The sequence below is a fragment of the Gossypium raimondii genome, chromosome 13 (assembly GCF_025698545.1).
Source record: "Gossypium raimondii isolate GPD5lz chromosome 13, ASM2569854v1, whole genome shotgun sequence".
In the NCBI taxonomy this organism is placed as follows: domain Eukaryota; kingdom Viridiplantae; phylum Streptophyta; class Magnoliopsida; order Malvales; family Malvaceae; genus Gossypium; species Gossypium raimondii.
The window spans coordinates 23,760,186-23,774,571 of NC_068577.1; positions in this window are offsets into that span (position 1 = coordinate 23,760,186).

Here is a 14,386-nt window from a genome sequence, read left to right on the forward strand (position 1 = left end):
AACCGCTTTTTGAAAACAAAAATTTAGTTGTCGACTTTTAAAAATAAAACTGGAGTCGCCACCGATCCTTTTATTAAGGTGTGATCGGCCCACCTTAAAAAAATTATTTTGGCCTACGAATTTTGAGAAAACGAGTCCGAGTCGATTCATTTGAGGAAGCGTTAGCACCCTCGTAACGCCCAAAATCGGTACCAAATTGATTATTTAATGTCTTGGTGTCGAAATTTTAAAAAGATTTTAAAAGAGAAATTTTAACTCGCAAACGAGTCAAAAAAAATATTCTTATTTCAAAGAAATAAAACACCAGACCCAGTAAGTTAGGGCCCAATATTTTTAAATCTTCAAAATTCCGAATATTGCCTTTTCTTTTTGAAATCCTTATTTCGAGATAATAAAATGTCATGACCAGTAAGTTAGGACCCAACATTTTTGAATTCCCGAGAATAAGCTTTTATTTGAAATTTGTACGAATTTATTGTAAAATAAATACTCGGTTTTCTAAATTCATCGAAAAATAATCACAATCCAGTAAGTTAGGATACGATCTTTCTCGAGAATCATGAATTCCAAATATTTAAAAACTTCTGAAATATGATGATTTAAATGCTTCGATAAAACCAAAATATATTTCCCAAAAGGGCATGTTAAAAGTTAATGCATAATATGAAATCAAAATTTAAATTTAAATCACACATGTACATGTATTTACAAAAATATATATATAAATATAAGCACATACAAGTAAACTTAAAAATACATATATGCATAGGTTTAACACACATATAAGGACACGTATAAAACACATCAATCCAAAACCCAATAAAATGTATGTACGTATTTGGATATCATGAAAATAGAAAGTTTGGATGTGTACATATTTATAAAACAAAATGTATAAGTATATAGGTGAAATATAAAGTAGGTGAAAGTTGAAAATAAAAAGAAAATACTAGAAAATATATGTATATACAAAATAAAAAGAGAATATATATAATATAATGTATATGAAAGCTAGAACAATAAACCCTATAAAATTTAACACGTATGAATGCTAGCATGTAAAAAGCTAAAAATATTTAATATGCATGTGGAAAATGTAGGGTAATAAAAGGAAAAAACATATGCACAAAATATAAATAGGTCGACATGTACTATAAAAACTGCATATATATGTTGTAAAAGAGACAATGCGTGCATACTATATGTAAAAAAATGCATATATATATATTATATAAAAAACCATGCGTATGAATGAATATAGAAATAATAATAGTAATAATGATGATAATAAATAATATAACAACAATAATAAATAATGGGAGAAAATAAATTTTTTAAAAACAGCAAATCGCAAAAAAAAGGACTAAATAGTTAAAAAATTAAAATAACTAGAAATCAATGAAATTTAGGCAAAATAATGAGTCAAATCACGACACGCGAGTTACATGGAGGGCCAAATCGAAAATAATCCGCCTCTCCAAAACGGTGTGCAGTGATATGGGCTGAATTGAACAACGGCAGAAACATGCGGGCCAAATTAAAAATAAACAAAATTTTATTTGAAAACGATTTAGAAAATTGAAGGACCAAACGCGCAAATAGACCATTTAAGGTCAGGACGCGCGGACCCTGCCTGTGGGCCGGGTCAACGCACGGATCCTGCCCCTAAAACGGTGCCGTTTTGTTCCTTCTATTTAAACCAATTTTTCTCTTGTTTTTTTTACCTGCAGCAAACAAAAACTAAAAGAAAGGTTGAAAGAAAAAAAAATAAAAATAGAATAGACCCAAACTCTTGCTAGGGTTTATCTTAAAAAGTCCCTTTTGTGCCGCCACTCAGCCACGCACCACGGCTCCGATTGCGACGGAGGTAGCACCGACTTGACGACTCCGGTGTGAGAGGTAAGTCCTTTCTTTTTTTATTTTTGCTTATAAAATAAAATAAAAAGATCAAAAGAACAGAAAATATAGGAAAGAAAAAAAAACTGATTCACCTTCAAAAAAAATGTTTTGTATTCTCTGTATTTTCTTTCTTTTCGTATCTTTTACACTCTTTTTTTCAGTATCCCCCTATTACATATTCGATAACGGCTTTAAATAGCCGAAAATGAGGAAAAAACGAACCCAAATCCAAAGAAATCTATCCTGTTTTTTCGTTGGCATATTGTTGTTCTGTTCCCTTTTCTTTGTTGTTCGGTTTTACGTTTGTTGTTTGCAGTAATGTCAAGGCGTTTGAGCGACGCACGATGGGGAGGGTCGTGGTGCGTGATTCGCGGCGGCGTGCAAGGGTGAGCGGCGGCAGCGTTGAAGCAAATAGGCTCCTAGGGTTTCTGTTATTTTGTTTTTGTGTGGGCTAGGTTTAGTGGGTTGGGTCTAGTATTTGGGCTGCTTGTTGGGCTTTGTAAAAAAATTGGACTTTATTTATTTATTTGGTTTATGCATGCGGGCCCGGGCTAATTGGGCCTGCTACATAACTTTCTCAATTTCTATATTTTCGTTGAACCTTTTCTATTTTTGAAATTTTGATTTATTGTTTTCAATTTTTAGAAATTCCAATTTTTGAAAAGAAATTAAAAGTTATTACAAAATTTCTAAAGTATATAAATTTTATTTTTATTTAAATTTTTTAAAATATTTTTATAAAATTTTCAATTTTTATATATTATTTTGACTTTTAAATTTTGCATTTATATATTTTAGAATTTTATAGATTTTTATTTTTTATTTTAAAAATTTTGAATTATTTATATATATATATTTTTTACTTTTTAATCAATATAATGCAAATAATATTAAAAAACAAAAAGAAGTCAGACATTGCACATTCTAATAGCGTCACATGGTAGTCTTGATTTTTTTTAAACCCCATGGGCTAATTTGGGTAATGGGTGATAGTTGAAGTACCAAACTGAGATGAAAAATAATTTAAGTACCAAAGTGGAAAAACTAGTACAATTTGGGGGTCAAATTAAGCATTAAGTCTTTTTATTTAACAAAATTATTCTTTTAAAAGGTTTTATTTAAAAAATTTATTTTTACTATTATTATTGAGAATTTATTATTAAACCATAAATAGAGAACTACTTATTTTTTTAATTTTTTTTATTATGTGAAAATTTAAGATTCAATATATCTTAATTTGACATAATTTAACTTATTTACTTTTAAAAATGTTATTGGTATATCCAAACTAATAATATTGTTAATGGTGTGAATTTTTAAAATAATCTAATGCATTCAATTGACACATAAATTATTATTAATTGTGTTATACTCCCTCACCAATCGAAGACACGTGGCAGCACGAAAGGCCACCTCAATAACATACTCTACCAGATTAGACGGGAGGTAGCTATTCAAGGAAGCTAACCACTTGCTCCCTAGAATGTAGCCACCACTCATTCCTCCAAGCACTCGGCCTTCTATTAAAAACGTGATCCTTCTAGTCATCAAACCCCACATGGACTCAACTACTCTGTACTTCAAATTAGAAGAAATGATAAGAATATGTCCCATCACAGACATTCTTATCCCATCGAGGAAATTCGCCCCAAGCGTCCATAATAATGGTTTGATGATGGGTTCGCCATATTAATGCTACCTAACACAAGACATTGCCTATAAATAGCCCACAAAATGATGAAGAAATGATCGACTCTTCAACATATTAGCCTACAGCCCTACACTTTGCCACTTCACTCCCAGCTTTCTCCTTCAACACTCTCATTCTCTCTACTCTTCGGCCCTCCGCCCAGATAGAGTGAACTAACCTCCATCAACATCACCACTTCCTCTTCCGTGATTCCTCCTTGTTGATTCCATACATCAACAAATTAAATGTGATTGATTGAATTTCACGATGATAATGATTACGTTATCAAATAACAATAAAAGAAATTCACATTCTCACTGTATTGATGCCATTTTAATGATAGCAATTACATAACTAAAAAAACTTATGTCTTTTAAAAAACATTAATATTTTTTATTTTAAAAATAATGTGTTGATTGTTTATTTAGTCACCTATATTTTATCTACTAGATATTTAATTAAATTACATAGTATTTATTATAATTTATTTGTATTGGTTTTAACTAAATTACATTGTATTTATTGTTAGTATGTTTAATGTTAGAAACAAAATAGCCCAACAAATATAAATTTTAGAGTAATTAGATAAATTGCATGAAATATTTATTTTCCTTGTAAATTTTATTAGTAATCATATCGAAAACTTTTTGTTTAACATGTTACATAAGGTGATTTGGTTTTGTTTCTTTTTAGAGAAATTTGTTTCCTAAAGTATTATTGATAATTTTATAATAATTAGTATTTTTTTCAAATTTAAAATTTTATAGTTGTGTAATTACAATTTACAATACCCACATGACATACGTAATTATAATGTAATTACACTCCATCAACAAAATGCATCTAAATAATTAGAACTTCTTGTAACTACTAGAGGTGTAATTACTACCTTAATACTTACACTTTCATTCAATTAGTTTATGATGTTCAACAGATTTAATGCATTAACACATGGAGAAGCTTAATTATAACATAAATATTAAAATAGCTTGTCATAACATAAAGAATATTTAGTAAAATTCAAACTTAAAATTAAAAGAATGAGTCAAACTCTAGTAAAATAAACATCTTCAAAATAAGTAAAATAATTTCCTTTTAGTGGCTAAAATTACCAAATGAAAAAAAAGTATATTGTTAATTTATGTATTAAAATGTGTTAAAAATAATACTCCTATAAAATGAAGCATTATAATGTTGTCAATATAGACCTACTAATAATATCATAAAAGCAAAAAAAAAATTATACCCAATTAAGAAGGATTAAGTGCAAATTTCAACATAATAGAGTATTAGATTCAACTACATTAAATAAATGTAGAAAGATCTCTTAGGTCCTTCTCGATTTCAAAATCAATCAATTTGGTCCCTCTAAAAATGAGTAATTTAATCTCTAATAGTTTGCAAGAATGAGTGAATAAGGACAATTACTTACACCGTTAATGTCCAATTTAATAAGCACTCTATGTCAACCTCCTCGTCCGATCCGCCAATACTTTCTGTGACTTGTTCCATTTCTAGATTGACATCAGTTGCTTCCACATTGTAAAGTATTGGCTCAGCAATGAAGTCCATATCTTCTCTAATCGGTACCAAGTTTCCATCGCCCTTCCCTAATTGTAGCTTCTTCCACTTAAACATTTTTCGAGCAAGCTTTCATTTAAATTTTGCAACCTTTGATAGCATCAAGAAAGATGAGCCACTTGGTTGTCTTTCGACATGATCGCACATAACTTCTTAGAATGACCATACTTTCCACAACAAAAAAACACATTAAGTAGAGATTCATATTCAATGATTTGAGTTCTATCATTGATTTCACTTTTGAAACCAACAGTTGTTCAAATTCCTCTCTCATCTCACTATCAGTATTATAATCAATTTTGATAATTTTCCCAATTGCATTACCTATAGCCTTAAGAAGATTCCTTTTGTACATTTCTTCAGAAAGACCTAGTAATCGGATCCATTCTAAGGAAATCATTAAGATATAGAGAAATATAATGTCCTAGGTTGTATTGTAAAATATTAACCATAGGCCACCCATGGAGATTCAGATAGAACCTTCATACAGTACTCTTTTAAGGGAAACTTGACCATAAAATAGTCATTTTTCAAATTCATAAGATGGATAACCACAAATTGATTTAAAGAGAAATTTATTTTAATATTTTTCATGAATATTTATATGATAGGAAAATCATATGAAAATATCGATAGAAAAATTTTACCGATTTAGTGGTTAGTTAGAAAAGAAATTATTGAAGAAATTATTGAAGAAATTAGGTAAAAACGAGGTATCGAGACCTCAATCTTGTAAAACCGAGTCAAAAATATTTTTATAAATATTTATGAAATGTTAGTAATATGTTATTAAAATTTCATTAGAAAATTTTAATGTTTGGGTAGTCAATTAAGTGAAAAGGACTAAATTGAAAAGGTGTAAAAGTTACTAGAAGGATTAAATAGCTCAATTTTTAAATAAGGAGGGACATAAATTGTAAATAAGCCCAAAAGGAGATATTTTGGGTGGCATAAGCTGAGAAAAATCAGGAGAATTAGTGAAATGATGGTAAAATGGGAAAATAACAAATTTTACTAACATAAAAATGTGACCAAATTGGAATATCTAGAATTCTCTTTATTTTTCTGCATTCTCATCAGCCAAAAATGTCCTAAGGGTTTATTCAAGCTGGTTTTTCATAATTTTTTCACCAAGTGAGTTAATCCTTGCATTTTTCTTGTAATTTTTGTGTTTCTAAGACTTTTACAACTAGGTCCTATTACTAAATTCATTAGTTTTTGATTTTATGAATGAAATTGAAAGTTGCTACGAATATGTGCTGGAATTTTATGATGAAATAGCATGAAATTGAAGCTTTAATTTGTTTATGAGATGATTTTATTAGGTAATTTCAATAGAAATTGATTTGTAGGACTTAATTGTGAAAAAGTTTCGAATTAAAGTCTAGTGCTAAAATTCTTATTTCCAAAGGTCATAAAATAGTTTAAAGTGATATAATAAAGTGTTAATTGAGAAAAATCAGCTCAATTGAGAGGTTAATTGAGCAGAGATGAAATTATCATTTATTGAAAGCCTAGGGGAAAAATGGTAATTAACATCATGCACTAAAACAGTTTTGGACAGCAGTAGTAGGTTAACTTTGAAAAATCACAAAAAATTTTAGAAACTTAATTATATGATGAATAAAATATTAAATTAAATCTTATTGAGTCAAGTTTCTTATAAAAGAAACGGTGTAAGCAATGAAATTGTAAATCATGAGATATAATAGATTTTGTGAGATAAGGTCAGAATGAATTCGGGTTCCCCTGTTCTGACTTTAGAAAATCATTAAAAATTGTAAAAAATTTATTATGAGTTATAATTTATATTATTAGAATCCTTAATGAGTCTATTTTCAGAATAAACAAAAGGAAACATCATCTGAATTCTGTACAATAAGATAATTAATTTTTATTGAAGAGGGGTCGGAACTATCAAACAGTGAAATAGGGGAAACTTTAAAGAATAAATTGTACTTATTGGCTAAACCAAAAATTCTGAAAATTTTATGGTAAGAATATATGTGGGTCTAGTTTTGGGAAAAATTAGAGGATCTTAATTTGGAGTTCGGTAGCTCAAGATATAAATAATTTAGTGACTATGACTCAGTGAGATAGCTTTGAATGCACTATAAATAATAATGGAATTATTGAGAATGTTACATATGAACATGAAATGTATTAGATTAATGATTAAATTTATTTATTTAGATCCAGAAAATTCAAATACGAAGCTAAATTGAGGAAAAGAAAAAGTTCGGGATTAGTAGATTTCTGTTTACGAACAAGTATCGAGGTAAGTTCGTGTAACTTGAATTATATTCTTAAATGCCTAAAATGTTTGTTATTGATGTGAATAAGATTTGAATGTTCATTGTATGAAAATTGATGAAACACTGATATATTTGATAAAAAGAGGAAGAAATCTCGGTTGAATGGAAGGAAAATTCAATGGATCTCTGAAAAAGAATTGACGGTAAAAAGGATCTAGCTCGGACGGGTGGTCATGTCCTGATATAGCCCTCCCGAAGAATATGTAGAAAATGGATTTAGCCCGGACGGGTAATCTGAATTAGGGTCTGAATTTACCCTGGACTGGTAATTCAGATCCAAGCTCATTAGAGCAATTGTCGTTGCAGGGGATTTAGCCTGGACTGGTAATCCCGACAATACTCTATGAGTTTATATTACAGGGGATTAGCCTGGACTGGTAATTCCACTGTAAGGATGAGGTTCGGGGGAGTGTGCTCTCTGAAATGGAAATGTGTGCACATGAATATGAATTGACGGACCCGGATTTGTACACTTAGGTGTACCCCTGAAAATCCATCGAAATTCCGAGAAGTTCACCGGGAAAAATATGAAAAAATAACAAGGAAATGAAAATCATGAAATTGATGAGCTCATCAATCATGGTATAAATTATTGATATATGGAAATTGTTGGACTAATTTGAATGTTGAGTTTGTGCATGATATGAGAATAATGTATGGAATGGGTGTATGAATGTTTATTGCATTGTATTGAAAATATTAGGTAAGTATAATTCTTGTTACATGAACTTACTAAGCACAAAGTGCTTACCCTGTTTCTTTTTCCCCTGTTTTGTAGTGTTAAGAGCTCGGAGGTCGGATTCGGTCAGAGACGTATCACACTATCAACCTCAAGATCTCGATATATAAAGAAACTTTATTTTGGAAATCAAAGGCATGTATAAGCTAGTAAAGTAAATGTTAATGTGAAATGAATGTATGGTTAGCCATTGGTATGGCTAACAAATTTTGGTTTTGATATGTGATGAGGTTATATTATGAATACGTTAAATCTATCTTAAAAATATGTTGAAATTGATTGGTTGTGTTGGATTGGTCTCGGTTTAAAATTGTAGGGAAGATTAGATACTTGTAAAAGGGGTTATATTGAATTTAAAAAAAAACTTTGGGATTTTGCAAAAAATTTATTCGGTAAAATTTGGTAATGCATCATACCCTATTTCGGCGACGAAAATGGTAGGGGGTATTACATGTTCAAGTTTCCAAAGGGTGTGATTTTTATTCAAAAGAGTATTGAAACCAATTCTCCTTCTCAATAGTTTCAAAATAATAGTTTTGAACATGGTTTTTTCAACCAATTATTACACTCACTCTAAGAATGTAATGGTAACAAACTCTATGATCTTATCTTTTTCCATTAGATTGAGGTCCTCATCCTTCATATCCACTTGTTGATTTAAGTGCCTTTAAAATATAATTCTCTTTCCTATGAGTTGAGAATAATATTTTTGGGCATTTTTTTAACTAGTTATTGCACTCTCTCTGAAAAACATAATGGTAAGATGCTATCAACATCATTTTTGATCCTATCGCCTTCCATTAGATTAAGATTTGCATCCCTAAATCTATTTGTTGACTTTGAATACCTTTAAAAGAATGCATTATTTTAATATTTCTCTTTCCCAAGAGTTGGGACATGCTTTTTTCTACCAATGATTACACTTTTCAAAAATGTAATGGTAGGAATGTCATCAATAACATCTATTATCACATCTCCTTCCATCAAATCAAGATCTTTATCCTTAAAATCCACTTGTTGACTTTTAAAAGAATGCATTAGCTTATCGCAAGCAAAAGGACATATTGTGAATTAACCACCATATCCCCCATATCAAGAGGAACATCTTCTCGTAATCAAATCTTCTTGGTTTCTTTTCTACTTGTTGCCAATTGACTTGGCTTCCCTATCTCACCCATAATCAAACCATTTATTGTGCTTTTTCTATTGATTCATGGAACAATTCCATCTTACACCAAAATTCATTTATTTAGAGTTAACCTTTCCACTTAATTATCATTACTTTACTAAGAAAGCAATGGCTTTTGAACCAGATTCACTTCAATAGAGGGTGGACTTTTATTACTTGTTTCATTGGCTTGGTAACTAGGAATAAAAAGAGGTTGTGCTTTAGATTGTGAATAGTCACTTAGATATATAACAAATTTTGCAATTGTGAATATATACTATGAGTTATGGGTTTACATTGTGAATATATACAATTTTTCATTATTTTTTATGTTTTATTTTATTTTATTTTCTAGTTATGGGTTTAGATTTCAGGATAGGGATGGCAATTTCTTTTTTTTTTTTGGCAATTTCTTTTTTTTTCTTAAATGAAAATTAAGAGTAAAAATTAATGATGCAGGAAAGAGGTTGGATACATTTGAAAAAATTTCTAAAGCTATTGAGTTTCATAAGAAAATTATTAGTACACCTGATACTAAAGTTATTGGTTGTCATCCTAATATCTTGAATGAATTATTAAATGTTACTTTTTCAACTACGGCTCAAACTGAACTTATAAAGGAAGTCGATGAAGAGGAAATCAAAGCTGCCATATTTGAACAAAATATAAATAAAGCTCTTGATCTAATGGGTATTCGACTCTGTTTTTTAGAAAGCTTGGTCTATAGTTGGTGCTGATTTGATTTTATTTGAGGCATGTTGTATTTCTTCAATTATTCATCATTGCTTCCTGCCTTTGATACAACTACCATTATGTTAGTTCCCAAAGTGTCAAATCCTTCTCATATGAAGGAATTTAGGCTAATCTCTTGTTGTTCAATTGTTTATAAGTGTATAACAAAGGTGTTGGTTGAAAGACTTACAATTTTTTTGTCAATAGTGAAATCTAGCAGCCAAAGTGCATTTGTCATGGTTAGAAGCATTACAGACAACATCTTAATGGCACAGGAACTTGTAAAGGGTCATGGAAGTGCTACCCTCTTTACTAGATATGCATTAAAAGTGGATTTGCAGAAGGCTTTTGACACTCTCAGTTGGGATTTTATACTTAGGGTGTTGGAAGCATTTAATATTCCAAAGAAGGAATTGGAGTGGATTAAGGTGTGTATTACCACACCAAGGTTCTCAATTTCTTTGAATGGAGGCTTAGTAGGTTATTTCAATGGTGCTAAGGGAATAAGGCAGGGGGTCCTTTGTCTTCCTTCCAATGAATGTTCTATCTAATCTTTTAAACAAAGTAGTAGAAGTTAGGCTTTTTAGTTATCATCCTAAATGTTACGGAGCTAAGCTCACACACATTTGTTTTGTGGATGATCTCTTGACTTAAAAAAAAAAGAATGTTGATTTTGTGGCAGGGTTTGGCAAGTGATACAATAGTTTTATAACTATTTTGGTTTTCAAGTTAATCCTTTCAAGAGTGAAATTTACTCTACTAGGATTTCTAGGAATTATTTGGATGATATCCAAAGTATTATTGGTTTCAATGAGGGGAAATTACTAGTTAGATATGTGGGTGTTCCCTTAGTTACAAGAAGGCTTACTGTTACTAATTGTGCTCCTTTATTGGACAAAATCACTGCTAACATCAATTGTTGGACTGCAAGGTAACTGTCCTGTGTAGGGTTTATACAACTTATTAAGGTAGTAATTTTCAATATGCAAAACTACTGGTGTAGGCAATTTATTTTTCCTAAATTTGCTTTTAAAAGGATTAATCAAATCTATTCTAGGTCTTTTTAGAAAGGTAAAGATGAGCCAACAGAAGGGGTCCAGGTCAGCTGGAATTTCATTAGTCATCCCAAATTTAAAGGTAGATTAGGCATGAAAGATCTAATTACATGGAACCAATCCAATTTAATACAACTTATTAGAGTTATTCTTGTAATAGGTGAATCTTTATGTATTGCTTGACTATATGCTTATGTTAGAAAAGAGGTACCTTTTGGGATTTCACTATTACAAAGGGTGAAAGTTGGTTATGGAGGAAATTATTGAAGCTAAGGACCATTGTTGCTAATGTTGTAAATCTTAACCCAGGTTCTAAACAGCCAGTTTCCAAGTTTTGGGATGGTTGAGGAATAGGAGAGATAAGGTCAAATGAGAGAAGTTGGTGTGGAACTCTTTTCACATTACTCTATTGTGGCTTGGATGGCTATTTTAGATAGGCTTTCCCCCAAAGAGAGATTAAGAAAAATGGGACTGCATGTGGAAGTAGGTTGCAATCGTTATAGCAAGGGTCATAATTGTAGGAAATCTTTTTTGTTTAGTGTGATTACTCTAAGAAAGTGTGAGAAGAAATTCTAAAGCTATACAAAATAAGAAGAATTGCTAGATATCTAGATGGAGAGTTTCAAGAGGCACTTAGCAAATCTTTGCTTACTCTTATTTTGAATGCATATGTACGTATGATATGGTGTTGGAAAATCGAGTTTGGAAAACGCAACTGAAAATAAATTTAGGGAAAAACCAGAATTTTAAAAGTTTTCCAAAACTAGAATTTGGTTGTGATATCTAAAGTAATAAACACTTAATCAAAATTATACCTTTTCAATTTATCTAGGATGAACGCCTCGACCGAGTAGTCTTCTCTGCTATCCTTAAGCTCACGTCTTCCGAGTGTAAGCTCGCTTCACAAAAATTACCAATAGGGTAATTTTATAATTTTTCTAAACTTTTGGGTCAAGTTGTAAATAAGAAAAATATCTCTAAAATTTTTTAAAATAATTTCTTCAGAGATTTTTCTCTCTACAACTTTCTCTTGAATTCAAGTGTGTCAAAAATAATGACCCAAGACACTTTTTATATAGGGAGGGTTTAGAGAGTTCAACTGTGATTAAACTTAATCATTTTAATATTAAATTAATATAATATTTATCAAGATAAATATTAAATTAAATTAAATATTAAGATAATCACTTTAATATTAAATTAATAAAATACTTTTAAGATAAGTATTAAATATATTAAATTAATATTATTTTTGGAATAGTTAATCTGAAATCAAATTCTCTAGTATAGTCCCAATAAGAGTGCAATACTTTCACTGCTCAACCACTGAAGACCCACCGCTGCTGACCATTTTCTAGCTATCGAAATGCCGCTGTCCCAGTCGCCGACACCTCGAGCTGGTTCTGTAACACCCCAACCCCATATCCATCACCAGAATTGGGTTACGGGCATTACCAGAGATTTCAATTCAAAACGATCAAAAATATTAAACATTTAATATCACAACATCAATCATAACAAAGTCAATCAATACCATACATATTTTCCCTTAAATGAGCCTTCGATGCCCTAAAAACACATTAGAAACAAGTCGGGACTAAACTGGAAACATATAGAATTTTTGGGAAAAAGATGAAAATTTTCAAACTGTAGGGGTCACATGATTGTCTGGCCAGACCATGTGGACATTTGAAGTAGGGACACACGGCCGTGTCCCAGCCCGTGTAACTCTCTGACTTGGGTCACACGGCCAAGCCACACACCCGTGTGCCATGCCATGTACCATTCGAAATGGCCTCACACGCCGTGTGTTAGGCCATGTAACAACTTGACTTGCAACCCTTTGAAAGCTACAGGGGACACACGGCTATGTCACATGGTCGTGTGTCACACACGCCCGTGTCACTGCCCATGTGGACGAAAAATAGGTAATTTCCAAGCCATTTTTCTCACCCATTCATGTATGTACCTACAATCAATTTTCCATATATAAACAAGCCTTCAAATTGCATTAAAAACATACATAATCAAGCTATCCAATTAAGGTACATAAGCATACAACCAATATGCCTAAAAGGCACCACAATCACTATAATTAAACATGTATAATCATATGCATAGTTTGGCCAAAAGGTCAACTAACTTACAACTAAGTTTATGTCAAAACTTACCACCATGTTTGTCAATCAAATTCACACCAAAAGTACCTAATATGCTATTTAACAACTAGCACCATTAGTCATATATGTCATTTATAACCAATTTACCAAATCACCACATTCAAACATATCAAAAGAAAATTTATAACAAACATGTTTAACTACCATTTTAACTTCCATCATATAGTTACCATAAACACCAAAACAACAACCATTACAAGGCCAAATATATACATGCCAACTTAACACCATTTCATCACTCAAAATACCAAATTTACAAGTCAAAACATAATGACTTCAACATTAACCAAAACAACTATACATGCCATTATAACCAAGACTTAAAAACGTCATAATCTATCGATATAGCCGATGGATAGTGTGATAGGTCTCCGACGACTTTCCAACCCAAACGAGCTTCCAATTAACTACAAAACATAAAGAAATAACACAAGGTAAGCACGTTATGCTTAGTAAGTTCGTAGTATATAATCTATGCTTATCAATACGTTGCATATCTTAAATTTCATATGTATCAATTCAACATAAGAATAAATTTAATTCAAGTGAATTTATACTTCTCATTGCCGTGGATATCACATACTTACTACCTTCCATAATAATAAGGTAAATTGCACCAATAAATCTTACCAAAGCTCACACGAATAAAATCACGATGGTTGTCCCAACCCTTTTCATAGCTTGATAGCCGAAGCTATCCCTTTTCGCAGCTCGATAGCCAAAGCTATTCCTTTTCATTATTTGATAGTCGTCACCATCCCTTTTCATTATTAATGGTCGTCACCATCCCTTTTCATTAATTGATAGCTGAAGCTATCCCTTTTCGTTATTCGATGGTCGTCACCATCCCTTTTCATTTTTGATGATCATCACCATCCCTTTTCATAATTTGATAGTCGAGGTTATCCCTTTTCATTATTTTGATAACCGAGGCTATCCCTTTTCATTAGCTGATAATCAACGAAATGCCATTAAATTTTTCCACTGAAACACAATTTGACATTATATAAAATAATAGCATTTAAAA